At 38.6% G+C, this 24,105-nt stretch overlaps 1 pseudogene; it reads right to left on the reverse strand.

The window, feature by feature from the left end:
• Window positions 1–374: 374 nt before the first annotated feature.
• On the reverse strand, window positions 375–2,229 carry LOC124722363 (annotated as a pseudogene).
• Between the last annotated feature and the right edge of the window lie 21,876 nt (window positions 2,230–24,105).

The raw sequence follows: 24,105 nt of genomic DNA on the forward strand, positions 1-24,105 counted from the left end.
TTTGAACGGGCTCCTACAGGACGTCCGTGAATTTACTCCACTTTTTTTTTTTTTTAACAGGATCAATAAAGTTAATTTATCACGTATACACAACACATTCTAATATTTTTTTAGAATAAATGATGTAAAAATATGCTAGATGTCAATCGTAAGATACTCTGACAACATTTTATGTGCAGTGTAAATGGTACGAACACACAGTTTTTCGTAATGCAGTAAAATGAGAAAGTATATACTTGCTCTTAATTAAGCTGTTAAATCGTACATATACAAACTTCTTCCAATTGTTAATGTTGTGCATCTGCAGGAAAGTTACCTGTGTATAAATTTTCTCTCTTCTTGGAGGTAAAATGTAAGAGCTTCTGTGCCCATGATCATGATTCCTGTGACATTATCCTATGGTCCCAGAAATTGTTGGCAACATTCAAAATTTCACTTCCCTTCTCTTCATGTTGCCCACCTTTAAGATATGGTGGAGTGAACTCCCGATAAGCAATACACACCCTTCTTTCTGAAATGTCTTCACGTAAAACACAGTGTTCCCAACCATACAGTGCTGGACCATAAATCACCAAGAGAGATCACCTTGGCATGGGTACACGAACTACACAATCTTCTTGTTCACAACAGTCTAGAGAACCAAGGACAACTGGACGATACTCAAATGCGTAGCACAAATTATATCGCTTAATATCACCTCTGTATTTTGTAAATGTCAACATACTGTCTGACAGAAGATTAACAGTAACAATACGCTCACCCCATATCCAGCAGTCATCAATATGAGGATTAGTTGATGCACCACGTATTGGATCATATTCCAAGGAGCACTGTTCAATTGTTTTATACAGTGATAATAATGGTACAGTCTCAAAACGCTCTTGCACAAACTTTGTGAATTCTGGGAAACCATTAAACTCACTCAACTGCAGACGCTTCTTCTTAAAATTACACTTTGGTACAAAATTCTGCTTTCTACGGCCACTCTGAGATAAATCCCATGGCAGTTCATCAATGCCATTAATTAAGATTGCTTCTTCTTCTGGTGTCAAGAAATCAAGCTGTGTATATATTCCTGGGAATTCATTAGCATCTCCTTCAGTGAGACAGGAACCAAGAGCTTTTGCGAACCATAAAGCGGCCGCTTTTCCTCGTAGTTAGCTAGCCAGTGCTACTGCCAGTACACATTAATTTCCATAGTGTTTGAAGCATACATAATTTGTAACGTAAAATATGTGATTAGCTGTAGATTCAACATGGAACGACCTTCCTAGAATCAAATCATAATTCTGATAACCCAGTATTATACCTAACCAGTGAGAATCATTCAAATTATTTATTGGAAATGACAAAAAGATATCAAGTGAATATAGTAGGGTAGTTCTGAACCACTCCAGGAATTCATCGACAGTCACATACCACCTAAAGCTTTCTACAATGTTGCCAAATGTCCATTAGACTAGCGACAGAAAAAATACATTTGCTCAGCACATATATTTCTTCAGCTGGCTAGCAATTGGGAAGCTCATACTTTGAAGATGGAATGGTGCCTTCTGCCACCATTTTGGCTGGGAGTCTAGATACCTAAAGTATACGCCAATGAGTTTCATTTGCATTTCTGTTTCTATGGCTTGTGTCTAACGTGCAGTTACGAATAATATTCAGATGTGCCGACTGCAACTCAAAAACCATAAACAAAGATCAAGGGGAATTGTTTGGGCGAACCTATACTTCAGTAGCCGCCATAGCTATTTTTTGTTTATGTATTGAGCATAATGTAAATTAAAAAGATCATTTGCTGGAAGAAATTTTTTTCTAGCGTCGACGTTATTAACGTTATGAGTACACAACAGTAGCTGAAACTCCCAGGAGCCGTCACCTCCCAGTGCTGACACTCCCGTAAGTGACGCACTTAGTAGCTGACATCTACTGCACGTACACTGTCAGTTACTCGTGCTACAATGCAGTTTTATGAGCCGGTAGCTGACGCCTACTGTCAAGTTATGACACTTATTGTAACATGACAATGTGACTTGTCAGAAGTAGTCGAACTAGTTGGAGCTGCTTTGAATTATTCGAAACTATTCGGAACTTGCTGTCAGGTTATGGCATATACGTTGTCAGCTGACACCCACTCGTCAACACGCATCCTGGGTAATGGTAGTCTCCACGATCGGGACGGTTTTCTTCATGTATGTTATATTTCACCAAATCGAGATAGAGGCACATGTGGGCTAATGACAGTGACTATGTCAACTGATCATCATTGCCCCACCCAACAGTACCGAAATAGTTACATTGGAAAACGGTTGCACTGGAAATTGGTATAATACGGGCTAACTTGTTACTGTTTTTCCTGTGACATGGACAAGCAACTTGTTATAGTTCCTCTTAAACATGGAGGGTGTGCAGTTACAATTTTGCTGTAATATGAAACAACTTGTTATACTATCACTTAGAACTATCTATTAATACCTTCAGCTGCTGAGGGGCGTTGATATATATAAATGGGGACAGGTGAAACTGTGTGCCCCGCCCGGGACTCGAACCCGGGATCTCCTGATTACATGGCAGACACACTATCCATCTGAGCCACCAAGGGCATAGAGGATAGTGCGACTGCAGGGACCATCTCGCGCACGCCTCCCGCGAGACCCACATTCTCACCTTATATGTCCACACGCTACATTCGTAGTGTCCCTATCCAACACACTCATTACTCGTGGAAGACATTCTTACCAAGTCCCGTAAGAGTTCGGCTAATACGTGTGCATCTTTCGGACATGTCCGAAAGAATAGACACCCTTGATGTCCAAAAGAACAGACACCATTGATGACCTGCAGCCGTTTAGAACAAAATTAGAATTATATATTAACACTTTACCGTCCGCACGTCTCGTACAAATTTATTCGGGTGACGCGAGCAGCGCTAATTCGGATTACTTGGCTTGTCACCGACCGCTTGTCACCTTTCCGTTGATGAGAATTTTCAAACACATTGACTTTTGCGCTCTTTAATTTTCTGGAAATCCTTTATTTTGCCGTATCGTTCCACAAACTCGAATTTTCTTTTCAAGTAACTTCTCTGCAAGTTCTTCACTGTTATAATAATTATCCATGTAGAGGTCATGCCACTTTCCATAAGAAGGTGTCAGTAGTTCCATCACTGTTTTTGCTAAAGGCTGTCCAGCGCCCGAATATATCTTGAATGAGAAAACGTATTCCGTACTCGAATCACACAGCATCCGAATGAGTATGCCACATTTCGTAATTTTCGACGAAATGTAAACTTTAAAATTTAACCGTCCACGCCACGGTATCATTCCTTCATCAATTGAGATGTTTTGACGTAGATTAAATATTTCTTTAAACTTTTTGAAAAACAATCAATTTCGAATTGCATTTTGAAAAGCTTGTCGGCTTTATCCGGTTTATTGTTGTTGTCGTAAAAATGTAAAAATGATAAAATTTGTCTGAAACAGTTGCGGGATATCGTTTTGCTAAATATCGATGTGTCTATCAACGGATTCGTTGACCAATAACCATCGACCCTTGCTTTTTTTCAATTCCCATAAGGATAGCAAGCCCAAACAATTTTCTAAGTTCGAGTCCCGTAACGTCGACAAATTTGGCATTTTTATCCGCTTTCCTTCTATTGCAATTTAGACTGTGGTACTTGTTGGTTTCGTTGCTAATATATCCAAATATACCGTTCTCAATATATAATTCTACGACATCCTCGTCACTCTGTGTATCTTTGGGAAATATGTTTGGACCCGCAGATCCCTCAGATTCATTATTAGTCCTCGGTAAATCAAAGTCAGACCACTGTGCACTGTCTTCTTCGTCTGAGTCATTCGAATTAGTTTGGCAACCTAAGCGTTCGCCGAATTCTTCTTGGACGTATTTCAATATCTTCCCACGATTCTGCTTCACTTTCATTTTTTTGACATCCAATGTCTTCTTCCCAATCGGCCAAGTCGTCCGGAACGTCAGACAAGAAGTCCACTCATTCATCGTAAATAATCGTATTGTCTATTTCGTCTGCCATGGTGAAAGTGCACAAGCACTTTTAAAAATAAAAAACTTGTTGACGTGTGTAACTTATTGTTACCTAAGCAAAACACCATCAGAATGCAAAAGATACTGAAGTACTGTAGCCGGCCACTGCGTGATACTATGCACACGACACCACTGTGGTGTCGCCGGACGGCAGAATGTTAATACCTTCAGCTGCTGACGGGAGTTGATACATATCAACGGGGACAGGTGAAAATGTGAAGGTATTTATACATAATTCTAATTTCGTTCTAGACGGCTGCAGGTCATCAATGGTGTAAGTATACAGTTTCACTGTAAGATGGGGTAACTTTTTACAGTTTTACTGTAACATTGAAGACAACATCATTAGCTGACACCCACAGCAGCTGACACGACCAGAAGCTGGCACCGCGCGGTAACTGACACTCCTAGTAACTGACACTTTCAGTAGCTGACACCCATTCCATATTTCCACTAGCAGATACTGATGTTACCGTACAGTTTTAAAATCCAGTCGATGACTCCAGTTATCAATTTGTGGCACGTACACTGTCAAGTTATGTGCGGTTATGATTGCCTGTTTGTTTGTGTCAACCATTACTGCCTTACCCGCTTAGCATTAAGAGCAGAAGATGACAAACATTTTGAACTGCAAGATGAAGTTTATATCCTATCACAGTGTCACCATGATGTTTGGTTGACTTTCATATCAGATGTAGAAACGAGATTTTGACGGATTCAGTTGTGGGAATAACATTGTTTACTTTGGTAATTATCGGCCACAAGAGCACTTTTAGCTGTAAGTAACATCATCAGTAGTGCTCATGCGGGTCTTGCTATGTTATAGAACCATTTCTTATGTATTTTAATTAACTGAATGTGTGGTATTAAAGCATGGTACGAATGTTTTACGCTAACCTACAATTTATTTCAGTAGTGTCGATAAGTGAACTGTGTGTGTTATAATAAGTAATACAGACAGTTCGGATACATAAATAGTTCATTGGAACGTCCATTGTGCTATCAATGTGTGGTACAAAAATCGAACTGTTGTCATCAACAAGTAAAGCTTAACCAATTAATTTTACCAGTACTGCCGATACACAAGCCTCATGTATTTTTTATTATAGAACAATTAATGTACAACAGTAGCGCCACGTGTGTTTTGTGTTCGATATCTTACATAATTTTAGAAATAACACAATTTTACTTTGGAGAAAAGCGTGAATTTTCGTTCATGAATAGAGATCTGTAAATTATACTTGTGTATTCCGATAACCAAGCTGTGTGTGTGTGTGTGTGTGTGTGTGTGTGTGTGTGTGTGTGTCTTTACTTGAAATTATTACTTATTATGATAAATAATGTTATTTTGATGGCAAATAACGTATTTTCGAGGTACAAATTTTTCATATCTATCTTGTTCCAACATTATCTTTAAATATGTTTCACTTCTGCTTTGTTCTACCATCTACTTTGGTCATGTTGTAAGGTTCGTAAACATTTCATATTATGAAGCCCTTTCCGCATATTATGAAGACATGCAGTTTAAGTGTTAAATCACAATAAAAATATCATCAAAATCCCTTCTTCCTTCTCTGGTGTCGTCCAAAGAGTGACGTCCCAGGTTACAGTTTGTACCTCACAACGGCAGCACAAGCTAAAACGGTCACTGCCAGACATAGCAAAGAACGAGAGACTTTGGCATAGACACATTCTATAGAGTTTCCATTTGCCGCCACCGTTGGAAGATTACTTACGTCAGAGTCCATCTCAGCCCTCTCTGTAATCATCACCTATGACGACAGCATCATCCTAGCTCAGATCTATCTGTGACCTAATAGACCTATTAGTCACAACTCAGTATCAAAATTTATAGTCAATTGTACACTGAGATGTGACTATCATTCTGTATAGGATCAAGTGGTAACAGTTATAGTGTTCACTGACAGTAACAAGTACATAGCGACATCCCTGTAGATACAGATGGTTTCCAAGTTAGGTATTTTAGATTGTTCAAATTTTAATAAAATGACCTAATATTTTGTGTTCGTTGTGCTGTTCAGTCGACCTCTTCCAGAAGTAAATCTATGCTTGCTATGCCACACTGCACCTTCCATACTAAAATAGCGTCTAGTCAGTTCGTTCATCTTTTGGTTATGTTGTGTATCTTTGTGTGTGGTTTCACACTGCGTAGTTTGATTAGCCCTTTTTTTCTTTTTTTAAAAATTCAATACCTGACTACGGGAATAACAGTCTATATACACTTTAGAGAGACTTGGGCCCTTAGTTCTGATTGGTAAATATTGCAGCCGACCTCCAAACTTGTTGCCGGCCGGGGTGGCCGAGCGGTTCTAGGCGCTACAGTCTGGAGCCACGCGACCGCTACGGTCGCAGGTTCGAATCCTGCCTCGGGCATGGATGTGTGTGATGTCCTTAGGTTAGTTAGGTTTAAGTAGTTCTAAGTTCTAGGGGACTGATGATCTCAGAAGTTAAGTCCCATAGTGCTCAGAGCCATTTGAACCTCCAAACTTGTTTTTCACACAACCTCATGTACGTGTAGTTCAAATACTAAAGAAAAGCAGTATCAGATTGTTGTTATTATCAGTTACATTTTTCTAGTGTAGAACATGATACATTATCTTCTTCCTCCCGAAATTGGTGTTTCAAAAACTTCAACATTACTAAAAGACCCGAAAAACTTCATATGATAACTATTCGTTGTCGACTCACCAATTACATAGCATCAGAATGAAACGTCAGCAACATTTATATATTTTATATGTGGTGATACCACTGTGGCACTTGACATTCGTCATAGAAAATTTACATGTGTGAACATTTGATTTGAGGGTCCACTGCGCCTTACACCAAGTGTAGGCCAAAAATTAAATTAATTACATTCTTCCACTGCCTCGCAGTAGCTCAGAGACCCTGTTTGTTTGTGTGCCTGTCTGCTCAGAATAGTATTTTCGGTAACATATCTTTTCTGCAGATGTAGGCTTGGTCAGATTGGTTTTGTTGCACCACTTTATTGAGGCATGCTACATTTCATCCATGTGTGTTTTACTACAATCTATGTATGAAAATAGCACTGGAGAATTTAATTTGTCGGTTCACAATCATGTTTCAGGCACCAGTTTGACGGATACTTGTGTATATGCAAAATAACATTGTGACGCTTGATGTAAACATTGCATTTTTTACGTTGCTGACGTATTTTTGCAGATACTTTAGGTGTGGGAAGAACGTTGTGACACTTGGCAAGCAACACAGAACTATTCAGATGTGGAAAGTATTAATTTTGGCGTCTGTTGTGTCCTATACCAAGCGTGGTACACAGATTGAACTTTGTACAATCACTATGGAAGAGGATGTAGATGAAGATGAAATGGGAGATACGATACTGCGTGAAGAATTTGACAGAGCACTGAAAGACCTGAGTCGAAACAAGGCCACCGGAGTAGACAACATTCCATTGGAACTACTGACGGCCTTGGGAGAGCCAGTCCTGAAAAAACTCTACCATCTGGTGAGCAAGATGTATGAAACAGGCGAAATACCCTCAGACTTCAAGAATAATATAATAATTCCAATCCCAAAGAAAGCAGGAGTTGACAGATGTGAGAATTACCGAACAATCAGTTTAATAAGCCACAGCTGCAAAATACTAACACGAATTCTTTACAGACGAATGGAAAAACTAGTAGAAGCCGACCTCGGGGAAGATCAGTTTGGATTCCATAGAAATACTGGAACACGTGAGGCAATACTGACACTACGACTTATCTTAGAAGAAAGATTAAGGAAAGGCAAACCTACGTTTCTAGCATTTGTAGACTTAGAGAAAGCTTTTGACAATGTTGACTGGAATACTCTCTTTCAAATTCTAAAGGTGGCAGGGGTAAAATACAGGGAGCGAAAGGCTATTTACAATTTGTACAGAAACCAGATGGCAGTTATAAGAGTCGAGGGACATGAAAGGGAAGCAGTTGTTGGGAAGGGAGTAAGACAGGGTTGTAGCCTCTCCCCGATGTTATTCAATCTGTATATTGAGCAAGCAGTAAAGGTAACAAAAGAAAAATTCGGAGTGGGTATTAAAATCCATGGAGAGGACATAAAAACTTTGAGGTTCGCTGATGACATTGTAATTCTGTCAGAGACAGCAAAGGACTTGGAAGAGCAGTTGAACGGAATGGATGGTGTCTTGAAGGAAGGATATAAGATGAACATCAACGAAAGCAAAACGAGGATAATGGAATGTAGTCGAATTAAGTCGGGTGATGTTGAGGGTATTAGATTAGGAAATGAGACACTTAAAGTAGTAAAGGAGTTTTGCTATTTGGGGAGCAAAATAACTGATGATGGTCGAAGCAGAGAGGATATAAAATGTAGACTGGCAATGGCAAGGAAAGCGTTTCTGAAGAAGAGAAATTTGTTAAGATCGAGTATAGATTTAAGTGTCAGGAAGTCATTTCTGAAAGTATTTGTATGGAGTGTAGCCATGTATGGAAGTGAAACATGGACGGTAAATAGTTTGGACAAGAAGAGAATAGAAGCTTTCGAAATGTGGTGCTACAGAAGAATGCTGAAGATTAGATGGGTAGATCACATAAGTAATGAGGAGGTACTGAATAGGATTGGGGAGAAGAGGAGTTTGTGGCACAACTTGACCAGAAGAAGGGATCGGTTGGTAGGACATGTTCTGAGGCATCAAGGGATCACCAATTTAGTATTGGAGGGCAGCGTGGAGGGTAAAAATCGTAGGGGGAGACCAAGAGATGAATACACTAAGCAGATTCAAAAGGATGTAGGTTGCAGTAGGTACTGGGAGATGAAGAAGCTTGCACAGGATAGAGTAGCATGGAGAGCTACATCAAACCAGTCTCAGGACTGAAGACCACAACAACAACACAATCACTATTGCTGCTCCATATCATAACATTGTGTGTGTGTGTGTGTGTGTGTGTGTGTGTGTATTTTGACATATTTTCGATGTAGAAATACTGCAAGTTACAATCTTGAGGTTAGTTTTTGGATAAATATTTTTTAACGTGGCGCAAAAATATCACTTCGTTTAGTTGCTTTCGAGCACAGGCAAGATGGCTGCTCAGGAGATACACTGTGATTGATTGTTTCATTTTAGTGACTGCTAAAATACTATTCTGCGATTGGTTGTTTCCTTTTAATGCCTGCCACGGTTTCAAGATATGAGGTGTGGATGCTTGGACTGTGAATGACATCACACATAAAGAAAACATGGCTTGTGACTTCATGTGTAGGGCACTGAACAGCGCCACATGACCTCACAAATGTAAACAATGTGGGTCAACTTTTCCGTAGCTGTAATACTAACACCTATATATCATTACCAGCTATTTAACTATCACGAGAAACTCTCAGCAATTATATATCGTGTACCTACATCGCTATTGAACTAATAAGTAATGATTATAGTTTAACATAAGTCAAACACAAGAGTTACATTCTTCTCACACATGCACATTCTCTTGTATAATATTATCTTAACACTTATTGTTAAAACTTATGTTTGATTGTGTATAACAACTGCAGTTGAATCTAAACTTATAATCGTACAAGAAACTTCGTAACTCCTTCTAGAGAAACGGACGCAGTTTCGCGATATCGGAAACTGACGTAATACCTTAGCGAGTCAAGAAGACACTAAAGGCCGACTGTGTAAACATCGCTGACTGGAGATCAATTTTGACGTTAGTTCATAAACTGAACTGTGTTCACGACTCCGCACTATTGTATAACACAAAACTTGGACCCACCAAAGGAAGTTCAGTGTTGATTTAAGAAAGCAAGAAACATGCTTGGCAACAACGCAGAAATCGGCTACCGACGCGATTATCACGCTTCGAACGCGGACATTAATTCTACACCGTTGGTACACAATATTTATTACCGAAAGTGTCGTGTTATCAAAATAAAGGAAAGTAAACAGAAAAAGAACCAATCTTGGAACTTCTCCCCATACAAAAAAGATTTTTTTACTGGAAATCTCATTGAGCCAATATCAGGACAAAATAGAATCCACAAAATCTGATAAAGTTACAACGATCAACAAAGAAAAGGCATAACTGTTTTTTGTAAATACCTTGTTCATAAATCCCGCATCCATCGCATTGTAACTCCTGTTAGCTTCAGTTTCTGTTGGTTCTGAACTTTCTTCTTTGAAAGATTTCATCCCGAAGTTACATGCGATGCTTTTATACACTGTAATACGCTCTGATTAAGCGTAGCGCCTGAGATTGCTTGCACGTTTAACGTAAACCATCAGTGACGATTCCTAAATATCTCTGCACTTTTGCCACCAGGAGATATGATGGGAACCTGGGTACATTCCAAGCGCCTAAAATACTAGGAAAACGTGATATTTAATAAAAATCACTCCGTGTTTTCGTCATTTTATTTTCTTCTGTAGGTACTTTGATGATTTCTTACTTTAGTCAGGCAGTGCAGTCCGATACCTTGAGGACAACCCTGCAAATTGTTGCTACACCTGTTTGAACAAATCGCCAACCGCTATCTGAAATCTTCCTGTAGCACGAAATAGTAATGTTAAAAGTAGCGTGCCATTGGAGTCAGTGGCTGGTTTCTTTTCGTGGTTTCAGCAAATTCGTACTCCCTCACCACTAGTTCTAACAGCTGCGCATTACTTTTTTTTTATTCAAGCTTAAATGATTTATCACTTAATTTAGAGAATGAGCTCGCCCTTTATCGTCCTCAGCAGACACACCGGAATAATCAGATATCTCCAAAATTAACGATAGGAAACAATATACCGTAATTCACATCATGTAAGTTTCTTGCACACAGAATGCTGCCTACCACAGTGGCCCAGAACGCTCGGAAGACGGAAGGAGTGATGTGTTTTCAAGACGTAGCCTTATTATAATTATCTTTACGGACAGTACAGCAGAGAAAGTAGTATCAAATCAAAAAAAATCCAAGAATTAACCTGAGTTCGTTCGCGCGGGAGATTAAAACGCAAGCTCTGAGCTACCGAAATACGGGTACAAAATACGCTAGATAAATAACAGCTTGCTAAACAACTTAAGTAGAAGTACTTATTTCTCCTCTGTTCATCAGTGCTCATGCAGACGACATAGCAGTTTACTCACGTGTTCGATAGTTCAAAAATTAATAAGCGTTTCATAGTTGCTAAGTCCCTTAACCTAACCTTATACATATTCCGAGCTTCAACAATATAGGAGTAGCGTAGTTACATATTCACATGTCAATAATAGTTATTTCAATTAGTATTTGCGCAAAACAAAAGCGTTATAATGTCACTACATTATAAACTGACAATTACATTTGAACCTGACTTTGAATTTTAGCCAGTCAAAGTTTATCCTACTTCACCGCGATATAATCTGTAACTGACGTTTATAGGCCTACAATGCAGATTTTCGGGTTAAGCTTGATTCGAGATAATTTTCTATATTAATCTAAGGTGAAACGCTTTATACAATCGGCCGTTGACGTTATTACTAAGGGTAGAACTTTTACATTCAGGTAATGGTAGATAAATATTCAGTATTTTTGTCACCGAAAAGTCTTATTGAAAAGGCTTAAACTATAATTTCGTTAAACAGGCAGACGTTATCGTTATAACAGTTTTATACATAAAACGTAAGCTATTTCCCTGCAAACTTCTTTTGCAAATGGCTGGACTGTCTAATATATGGGAAATCTTTGCAAAAATACAGTTATTACTACACCTAATTGTACAACAAATAACAACACAAAGCCCTAAACTGTCTACTGTAGACAATGTACATAAATATTTATATGGAAAATATTAACATAAAAACAATTTTACTCCAGCATTAGTATGCTGAGTCGAAAAAGTTCATTTCGTTGAGCGACAAAATTACGACTAACTTCATTAAGTATGATCATCTCTAAGATAATCAAAGGCTATATTGAAGAGTTCTGTTACCATACCAAGATGACTTTTAGACTGAAGTTGCTAAAGGTAACAGAAAGTGCCTAGTTAGAGTCACCGAGAGTATTCAGTTCCCCCGTGTATACAAAAAATAAATTATTGCTTGAAACATATGAAGGCGTCGATAGAAACGCCTTCATGTCTATTGTAAGGCTAGGAACAGTACATTTTTAACGTTAGCACATCTCAATTTTTTTTTTTTTTTTTTGAGAAAGTCAAGTCGTCACACCTCGTTTCTTACTTTCCACTACAATTTACTAACTGCAATGTGAAATTAGTCAACGTGAATTTGTATTTAGCACATTAAAAACACGGAATCTGAGAAGTCGGCAACAGAACCCGCCTCCCGTACACACGTAAATTCAAAAATTTGAAAAACAGCTGTAGACTTGGCCCGAAAGAATGGAATTGTTATGGAAAAGAGGAAATACGAAACATTCTCCATGGATCGTTACTGGCGTCATTTTCGTTTACATCCGACAAGAATTTACGTCTCCCGGTTCGTTGCCGCCTCCTGCTGCCTTGTTATCGGTGATGTATGAAGTCATTCTGTCTCTTTTCTGGCTCTAGAGTCCGATATGACAGTTTTACTGCCTGCCACCTTCCAAACTTTTTTCGGATGTGATGTCTACAAAATTCTGAAGCAGTGTGTCCATATCCTTATAACGTGAGCTGTCTGTGTAACAGCTGCATTGAAATTCGGGTAGGACACAGTATCAGGTCTGACAAATTAATGAATTTACCAGCCCGTAGCGCTGCAAACGATACTACATCTACATCAATATCCACATCTATATTCCGCAAGCCACCTTAGAGTGTGTGGTGGAGGGTACTTATTGATCATAATCACTTCCCACTTTTCCTGTTCCCGTCGCGAATTGTCGCAGGAAGGGAAATAGTTGGTAAATCTCTGTGTGAGCTCGAATCTCTCTAATTTAATTTTCATGGCTTTGGTCTGTTCGCCAGGAAACAATATATTGGTTGACTCTTCTAGGAACTTACGCTCTCAGAACTTCAACAATAAAATGCATCGTAATGCAAAATGCCTTACTTGGAGCGTCTGTCACTAGAGTTGGTTGATCATCTCCGTAACACATTCGCACTTGCTAAATGAACCTGTGACGAAATGTGGTGCTCTTCTTTGCATCTTCTGTGTTTCTGTATCCCGTCTGGTACGGATCCCAGATTGACAAGCAGTATTCGAGTATTAGTCGAACGAGGGTTTTGTGAGCGTCTCTATAAGATTTCCTGGCTTATGGCTTCAAAATAAAAAAAGGAAGGAAGCTTAGACATCAAACTGCCTGGCATTCACCATAATCGATGTAAAGAAATCACAGAAAACCTAAATCTCAAGTATGGGACGCCGCCAGTCCAGTGCTTTTACCTATGATCCAGCACACTCGATTTGGCGCTTCTGTGTCTCACAGTACTGTTCTGTAATGAATGCGAGAAATTTGCAGTGCAGACGACAGGAGCCTTTTATTGACAAGTCATACCTTCTATGATACTGCAGTCCACCATGGAAATTAATAGCTTAATTAGGCACCCGTCGTATACACTTGGCGTAACCACCAGTAACTTATTTCTTTACTCTAAGTTACAACAGCTTTTCAAAGGAAGAAATTTTGATAGTATTCAGGGTAGTAACAAGCCGGCAATCACGAAGACCAATCCAGGAAAGGGTCCAAAACAATTTTCCAGAAAGAAATAAGTGCTGTCAACGGTGTAGAGTTTCCAAAAGGGCATACTTTGAAGGTAGCCACGCCGCATTTAACAGGTATGAAGCATATTTTTAGGAGTAACTGACAAATTTAATGTTAGGTTCATATTTGCAGTGTTATTAGAAGATGCGTGAAGTGGGAGATTTAAAAGTAGTTATATCATTAAACTTATATTACGTATAAAGGGTACAGTTCTGAAAATGGATTCCTTATCAAAAATTTATCTGCTAAGTCCCCTTTACAAGTCTACAAACCTGTAATAGAAATTGTGAAATACCTTGTATACAGGATGTCCCAAGACTTGAGGATCTAAACCATACAGACGGTAGAGAATCCTGAACTATGTGGTTTGAGGACAGGAATCAATGGTCGGAAATCAATATTTCAGATGGTGCGAGGTCTTAAATGAGAAATGAGTCAGGGTCACATGTTTGTAAATTGTTTCTCTCTAGTAACAAGCAACTGCCTAACGCATCATCGATGGAGAAGCTACCTTTCAAGACAAGACATTAGTCTGTGATGTGTCCTCCGTAGACTTTACTTCTGTTTAGAGATGTTGACTAGTTGTTGAAGATGTAACATTTATCTTTACAGTAACTAGCAGACATGCATATAATAGCTTGTGTAGCAGGACGTAGTGCTCGGAAAGTTGCACTAACGGTATAGCAATAAGTTTTAGTACAGGTCTCATCTTAATTGAATGAAATTCAGCACCATGGAAGGAAACGTGCGAGAAACTGGGTTCTCCAAGCAACAAAGAGCTGGTGAAAGTACTCGATAATAATTTGAGGAATTGGTGTTGGATCGCAAGGAAGACGATTCATCAATAAGTGCTAGTCAAAAAACCCATGACATGCACACTTCGAAGAATTCAATGTGGAAAATACTGGTGCGGTAGCAATTATAAGCCTACCGTACACAACACGAGCACGCAATGGAATTCACTATGGCCAACACATCATCAAGTGCAGTGCTGCAGTGTCGAATTCTGACAGCTTGTAGTGTTCACGGATGATGAGTCCTCTCTCAACCATGATGGTGTTTTCAACTCTCACAATAGACATATCTGAAGTGATGAAAATCTACACGACATGCACGTCCCACATCACCAGTAACATTTCTCTGTCAACGAGTGTGTTGGAATTGTACAACATTGTACCTCACTGCTGTCACTGTTTGAATGGTACGCGCCATATAGTGACCATTCGAGATTAATTGCCACAGTTACTAGAGACTGTATATCTTATTCGCGAGAGTAAATGGTCTGAGTGCGATATCGTGCTATCCCCTTTCAGTATTAATGTCTGTGAGCACCTGACCAACAGATCTTCCTCAGAGCTGAACTAGAAATGAAGGCTACTTCTCATGGTCGTATGCGATCTGAATGTCACACTCTCTATTGTTGATTCTTCTCCTGTGGTATTTTATTTGTCAGCAGAGAATTCCACTGCTTACAGAAATGCTGCCTCCAGTTATGAAATGCAGTACATCGTACTCATCAACTCTTAATTTTATACATGGTGCCTCAAACATTTGATTTCAAAATTATACATATCCTTGGGAGTCCTACATTGAATGCCTGCAGACGTGGAATCAGTGACCAACAATGAGTATTTCAGATGGTACAGCGTCTCGAATAAGCAATGCATGTCAAGTACATGTTTGTACCTGTTTATGATTCGGCTTCTACGTCAATGGCACTAGTTTGAAAAACAGAACATTATCTTCTGTGATTTGCCCACGATTGCTTTTTTTCCTGCTGGGTTACCTAAAGTCGGGGGATGAAGGCTAAATAGAAACTGGAGAAGAACTAGCTGGTAGAGTTCAACTCTACCAGCTAGTTCTTCTCCAGTTTCTTCCTGCCTGTCTCATTAATCACAAGTAGAGCTCAAGGGGAAATGGTAAGTTACAAGTTAGTGAATTATTACGGCCTGTGAGAAAATGTCCCATCATTTGAATCAATTTCTAAAGTGAATCATTATTAGTTTAATACGCTATGTATAAAACAATTCCATGGTTTATTGTATGTTTTATGGTGGTATGTAGCATTTTTCTGAACCACAAACATTTACATTGACGTGACAAAAGTCATCGGGTAGTGGTATTCATATATACAGATCGCGGTAGCATCGCGTACACAATGGATAAAAAGGCAGTGCATTGGCGGAGCTGTTATTTATACTCAAGTGATTCACGTGAAAAAGTTTCCAACGTGATTATGGGCGCATGACGGGAACTAACAGACTTTGAAAGCGGAATGGTAGTTGGAGCGAGACTCATGGGACATTCCACTTCGGAAATCGTTACGGAATCCAATATTCCGTGATTCATATTATCGAGAGTGTGCCAAGAATACACAATTTTAGTCATTACCTCTCACCGCGGATAACGCAGTGGCCGACGGCCTTCACATAACGACCGAGAGCAGCGGCGTTTGCGTAGAGTTGTCAGTGCTAATACACAAGCAACACTGCACGAAATAACCGCAGAAATCAGCGTGGGACGTACGGCGAATGTATCCGTTCGGTAAACGAGGCGAAATTTGACGTTAATAGGCCATGGCAGCAGAGGCCGAATCGTGTGCCTTTGCTAACAGCACGACATTGCCTGCAACGCCTCTCCTGGGTCCGTGACTATATGGATTGGACCTTAGGCGACTGTAAAACCGTGACTTGGCCAGATGAGTCCCGATTTCAGTTGGTAAGAGCTTATAGTAGGGATGTAATGTGGTACAGGCCCCACGAAGCCATGTACCCAAGTTGTCGACAAGACATTGTGTAAGCTGGTGGTGGCCCCATAATGCTGTGGGCTGTGCTTAGGTGGAATGGATCAAGTCCTCTTATCCTACTGAACGCAACATTGACTGGAAATGGTTATGTTTGGCTACTTGGAGACCATTTGCAACCATTTATGAACTTCACGTTCCCAAACAACGATGGAATTTTTATGGATGACAATGCGCCATGTCAACAGGTCACAACTGTTCACGATTAGTTTGAAGAACATTCTGCACAATTCGACAGACCAACATAAACCCCATCGAACATTTATGGGACTTAATCGAGAGGTCAATTCATGCACAAAATCCTGCACTGGCAACAGTTTCGTAATTATGGACGGCTACAGAGACAGCACGGCTCAGTATTTCTGTAACGGGACTTCCAACGACTTGTTGAGTCTATGCCACATCTAGTTGCTGCACTACCCCGGGAAAAAGGAGATCCGACATAACATTAGGAGATATCCCATGACTTTTGTCATCTCAGTGTATAACATCTCACAGTAATATTTTCATCGAACTGCAGCCACCTGTTAACAATGGTAACATCTGAAAAGAATGCACACCTACTCCCCAAAACACCCAGCATTTTTCCAAGGTACATACGTTTGGAACATGGCCCACTCAGTTTTTTCGCGGCTGCTGAGGATTTCCTTAGATATAACAGCAACACTGAGAGCTTTTTATTGATAGCAGCAACTCAAGATAGATAATATGCCAATTGCCTGTATAGCTTATACTTCCAGGGATAGTTGTCTGAAGGAACTAGCATAAGGCCTTATTTTCTGAGGGGATCTTATGATCATGGGAAATAATAAACTTACAAACTACTCGATAGCATACACAAAGTGCTTAACTGGTCTGGTACGCTAGCCCAACTAAGTGTAATTTACAGTGGTCTACACATATTTAGGTTTGTGATGTTTCTGACTCATTTACCACCCACATTACAATTTAATTAATGAAAATAAATAATGTAAATATCGAAAATCTGAAATGTTAAGTTGATTTTCATTTTTTAATATTCTCTTTGTGTAAATCTGACTTCGTTCACAGTTTGTGTTTGTCTTATGCTCAAGAATGAATGAAATGACTCAGTGAAAGTAAGAAAGTAAGCAGCTTGGGCTGCCACACTCAGCCTAGTGGGTAACACAGTTCTGAGAAGTGGTAAAGGTGGCTTGGGCCATTGAAGCGACAATCCATCAGCTGGTACAGTAAGGTCGCCTGTAATACTGCATAGTGAATGACAGATCGATGTTTATATCATTTTATCTTTCTCTTTCATAAATTATGTAACTGTGTAATTGTCTCAGGAACATTATAATGTAAAATATGTCTATTATATGTATGTAATATTTCCTGTTAGGAAAACTCCCTGGAATGCTGTTCGTGAATGGCACCAACCAATGATAACACTATGAAATAATAACCGGTCTTGGTTGCAACACTACATTTGATGGATAAATTAAACAAAAGAATCACATTTTGCCACTAAGATTGTTTATTCTTTCATATCTAATATTTATGTTGATTAATGATGTTACATGCAACCAAACTGTATGAGAGCTATCGAATATGGATGCCAAATACCATGACATGAACTGCCTTTAAATCAACAGAACACTCTGCGAACAGCCACAAGACATGTGACCAGTAAACATGCTGCCGATATGTTATAAGTTATAAATCAAAACTATGTTGTTATTGAAAATGTATATCAAAATGCAATCTTACTAACTGTAAATAAAAACTTTTTGTGTTGCAAGGAACCAAAACAGTTTATAATTACATAAATTGATAGAAAAATAATCACAATGTCAAAAAATAATTAATGCAGAGTAATGAAATTTTGGGAATACGTTTGTGTAGGTAATATATTTAAGTGATTAAAATTGCAAGATCACTGGTTAACATAAGCCTGAGACAAGTCATTGCAAATCTGAAATGCTGGTACATTAATAAACGGTGTAATCGCCAGAATTTTGAATGCAAGCTTGCAGATGTGCATGAATTGTGTAGTACAGATGCCAGATGTTAGTTTGCGGAATGGAGTTCCATGGCTTTTTCACTTTGTCAGTCACAACAACGATGGTTAGTGCTGGTATGGATGACACTGGAGTTGTTGTCTGATGATGTCCTATATGTGCTAGATTGGAGGCAGATTTGGTGATCTAGCAGGCCAAGGCAACCTGTCTACGATCTGTAGAGCATGTTTGGTTACAACAGTGGTATGTGTGCGAGCAGTATCCTGTTGAGAAACACACCTTGGAATACTACTCATGAGTGGCAGCAGAACACATCGAATCACAAGATTAACGTACATATTTGGGGTCAGGGTGCGTGGGATAACCACGAGAGTGCTCCTGCTGTCATACTAAATCGCATCCCAGATCATAACTCCAGGTGTAGGTACAGTGTTCTAGCTTGCAAAAAACCGGCTCTGAGCGCTATGGGACTTAACATCTTGATCATCAGTCCTCTAGAACTTAGAACTACTTAAACCTAACTAATCTAAGGACATCACACACATCCATGCCCGAGGCAGGATTCGAACCTGCGACCGTAACGGTCACGCGGTTCCAGACTGAAGCACCTAGAACCACACGGCCACACCAGCCGGCTGCAGATGGATTGATTGCAGTACTTCAACTTGTCTCCTTCTAATCAGCACACAGCCATCACTGGCACCAAGACAGAACCAGCTTTCATCAAAAAACGCAACAGACCTCCGCCCTGCCATCCAATAAGTTCTCGCTTGACAGCATTGAAGTGAGAAGTGGCGGTGGTTTGGGGTCAGTGGAATACAAGCTACAGGAACTGTCCTTGAAGTAACCGACTTGTAACAGTTTGTTGTGTCACTGTGATAGCAACTGGTGCTCAAGTTTCTGCTGCACATGCAGTATTATGCACCCAAGCCATACGCCAAGCACAGTGGTCTGCCCTCTCGGTAGTGCCACGTGACCATTTGGAGCCCAGTCTTCTTGCGACCGTACGTTCTTGTGACCACCACTGCCAGCAGTCATGTCCAGTGACTGCATTCCTGCCAAGTCTTTCTGCAATATCACATAAGGAACATCCAGCTTCGCATAGCCATGTTACTTGACCTCGTTCAAACTCTGCGAGGTGTTGACAATGGCGACTTTGCCATCTTAAAAGCATTCTTGTCTAGTGTCGGCTCATCCTGTCCAATCTCAAAGATAACTAATGCTCACGACAATTGTAGTGCGTGTTTAAAGCAAACATGATTTGCATCATCATAGTGTCACTGTTACTGCCACACTTATGCGACTGGTAAGTAATTTGAATAAGTATCATTTAGCAGATGTAGAAACACGCCTCTCAACTTTCTTTTTTCTCGCACAACTCCTTGTTGGCGTTGCGTTTTATTTTTCGTCAGTGTATTTTTGTATTCGTAATTTCAACAGCAGGGGCAGCACCTTAACTATTGAGAATAAAATGGTAGGGATATAAAATGTGACAGTGCAAGTAATGCAATAGTAGGGTTGGAGGTAGTTTTTTTTCTCCTACTTTAGAATTTTCTAAATTTTTCTGAAAATTCGAAAATCTTAAAAAAATTCTGTTTGGGATATGTGTGGTATTTCTGCCACATTTTTCATCCACATGGCAATTTTATTTTTCTTATTCATATTATCAATAGAAAATCAGTAGAAAACAATATTCTGTAACCTGCATTGAGTTGTGCAACAGATGGTTTCAGTGTGTGGCAACACGTATGTTAGTGATGACTGTATCATACTGGAGTACCATGTAGACAGCCAGGAATCACATACTGAGATCGAATGAAACAGTACATTGTTGTTAGTGAATATTTATTATTTGTATACTGTTATGCTCCTCCAGCTGCACCATCAACATTAGTTGCACCGATAGAAGGTTAATAATAATTTCATAAAGTCATTAACTAAGTAAAGATGTAAATGAGAAAAATATTTTAATTCAGACGTTATTGGTGGAAGACGGTGGACAAGTCAGGAGTGCACACTGATTAAGCAGGGTCTTAACTGGTACTGAACCTCACAACGAATTTTCTATCAGGTACAATGAGGCAATACACATCAGGACACTCAAATGGGATATGATGCCGATATTTATTCATCACAATTCACAGTGCCTTGGAAAACGTTTGTCTGTAGCAGCTCACTAGAAGTTTTATATCAGGTATGAAATGCAACACACACTTTGGACCATATACTGTAACGAGATGCCCAAATTTATTTCTAATATTGAACAGCGCCTTGGTGAACAATCATGTGAAGTTCTGGGTATCTTGTAATACAGCGAATCATTAAACTGTGTTTTGTTACGGTGGTCTGAAGACAGTCAGCTTCCATGGAATTTGATTTAAATAATGAACATGATCAGACTCTGACTTGTATTCCATGATCACCGTTAAACGTTCATGAATAAAAATCAAGAGGCATTCTATGTTTTGATATATTTATTTCGTAACAGAGGATTTTCTCCCACATGACCATTTCAGTTTAGCACAGTTTCTTATTTACACATCGAATCCTGCGCCTATATAGAGAAGAGGTCATTCAGGATGAGACTCCATAAGATTCAAGGTAAGCAAACCTAGTTAGTGATGCCAGGAAAGTGAAAAGTCATACCCTCATTAACTGTACTATTGATAAAATGATTCAGATGGCTCTGAGCACTATGGGACTTAACATCTGAGGTCGTCAGTCCCCTAGAATGTAGAACTACTTAAACCTAACTAACCTAAGGACATCACACCCATCCATGCACAAGGCAGGAGTCGAACCTGCGACCATAGTAGTCGCGCAGTTCAAGACTGAAGCACCTAGAACCACTCAGCTGCACCGTCCAGCCATTCTATTGATAGAATCTGGTGTTTCTCTAAGTTGATTAGGGAATCTTATGAAACTCCATATATCTGATAAAGAGACAGATAGAATAATAACCCACAGTCATCATTCTTCCATTTTAAACAACATTTGGCAGCCTGAAGGGAAAATTACTAGTGGACTGTGCTTAATTGGTGAGGCAGGAAGTTTTAATGGACAGTGAACAGTGTGAGTAGATGATATTTTCTGGCACCATATATATTAATTATTTATGATAAGTAGGGTGGCTACCAAATACCATCCCCTGCAACAAAAAATAATTCAACTAATTCCCATCAAAATATTACAAAACAATTTCAAGCAAGTTCATAAATAAAAATGAATATAAAATGATTTGAAAATCAAAAACATTTTAAATTTTAACTGAATATGAAAAAAATTGAAAAGCAGTGAATTATAAATTTTTAACTGAAAAAGAAATCTCATCCATGAGAAAAATTTTTAAAATAAAATTCTAAAAATGTAAACCAAATGAAAATATAAACTCTTGAAATATTAACTCTAAAAATGTAAACCTAATAAAAAGTTTTATACTCTTTTCATTTTTTAAATCTAATAATTTGTTATTTTTCGTTTTTACATTAATCTAATAAATTTTTATCTTATTAATTAGCTCCCCAAATGTAGTATTTAAATATTCACAACCTATATAAACTCATTTTCTTTAATTTTTAAAATCTAATAAATTTTTTTCTTAAAAATTGGAACAAATTAAATACAACTAATGTGTGGGATGATTTTAAATTTGACTAAAACATTTTTGTTGAGAGAAGTAATAAATCAAGACAGATAAAGGGTGAATGTAATATTTGCAATTATTATTTTAAACCATCTGTAATTATAGAACAGTTGAAAATCATAAAAGATAATGACATTATTGATTTTTTGAAGATATCCATAACAAGAATTCTATAGTTACGTGAATGAATATTCATATATTTTGGAAGAGATTGAAAAAAAACAAATTCTCTATTTTGTATGATTCTAAAAAATAGTGAATTATCATTATGAGGGAACATATACAAATAATTTGAGAGAAATAAAAAAGCAGTCTCTCTCTTATCTATGACTGGAGAAAGCAGAGTGGATAACCACAAATTTTTGAATTTATCAACTATATTGAAATATTATATTTATATACTATTTTTAAATGTTTATTAGTCAATAATAATAGAAAAAATCTTAAAATTAGTAATTCTCAAATACAATTCTCTGCCAAACATAATAGGTTATATTCTCTTTTCCTCAAAAAAAATTATTTAAGGTAAAGTATCACTAGGAATTTTATCATCAAAAGTAGCCCTTAACTTCATAGTAATTTTTTATGTTGCTAAAACATTTTTCTTTGAGTTATATTTTTATAACATAAACAGAATTGTTTGTAACAAAGTTTTATGGGTTTATATCAATATAGTTTGTGCCCATTGTGTAGGGGAAGTGTTTTTGATTACTATTCAAAACGCCCTCAGTCCCAGTTTCGAAACCCACCATCGCTTAAATTTTTATTAGTAAGTGTCATTGGTGGCCAAAGACTTCCAGCAGAACAAGTCACCCTCATTCTGCCAACAGTCTTGTCAAAGAGGGCAGAGGACCAAGCAGAGGTTCAGGGCACTGTCTCGTCCTAGGGGTGGGAAACTGTCGCTAAAGCAGAACAATCAGCAATGATCAACAGCATGAGGATGCAGAAAGTAATGGAAACCACTGCATTAAAGATTTATATGGCCTGTAATTGGAAAAGTGGCCTGTAATTGGTAAAAGATTCCCGAATAGTCCCCTATTTGGATATCTGGGTGGGATTGACATGGTGGAGGTGACCATGAGAAAAAGATTTAATAACCAATGGAAATAACGTTCTATGGATCAGAGTCACACAATTCTGAAGACTACAAGAGCTGACAAGTGCTAGAATTATCGCACAATCAGCTTAACAACTCATGCCTCCAAGTTGCTAACAAGTATAACATACAGAAGAGTGGAAAAGATAATTGAGGATGTGTTAGATGACGATCAGTTTGGCTTTAGGAAAGCTAAAGGCACCAGAAAGGCAATTCTGATATTGTGATTGATAATGAAAGCAAGACTTAAGAAAAATCAAGACATGTTCATAGGATTTGTCATCCTGGAAACTCTCTCGACAATCTAAAATGGTGCAAGATGTTCGAAATTCTGAGAAAAAATGGGGTAAGCTATAGGGAGAGACAGGTAATATACAATGTGTACAAGCGCCAAGAGGGAATAATAAGAGTACATAGCCAAGAACGAAGTGCTAAGATTAACAAGAGTGTAAGATAAGGATGTAGTCTTTCACCCCTGCTGTTCAGTTTGTACATCTAAGAAGCAAAGCTGGAAATAAAAGAAAGGTTCAGAATTGGAATTAGAATTCAAGGCGAAAGATCAGTGATACAATTCACTGACGCCATTGCTGTTCTGAGTGAAAGTGAAGAAGATTTACATGATCTGCTGAATGGAATGAACCATCTAATGAGCATAGAATATGGACTGACAGCAAATTGAAGAAAGATGAAAGTAATGAGAAGTAGCAGAAATGGGAACAGCGATAAATTTAATATCACGAATAATGGTCACAAAGTAGATGAAATTAAGGAATTCTGCTACCTAGGCAGCAAAATAACGAGTGATGGATGGAACAAGGAGGACACCACAAGCAGACTAGCACTGCCAAATAGGGCATTCCTG

The sequence above is a fragment of the Schistocerca piceifrons genome, chromosome X (assembly GCF_021461385.2).
Source record: "Schistocerca piceifrons isolate TAMUIC-IGC-003096 chromosome X, iqSchPice1.1, whole genome shotgun sequence".
NCBI lineage: Eukaryota > Metazoa > Arthropoda > Insecta > Orthoptera > Acrididae > Schistocerca > Schistocerca piceifrons.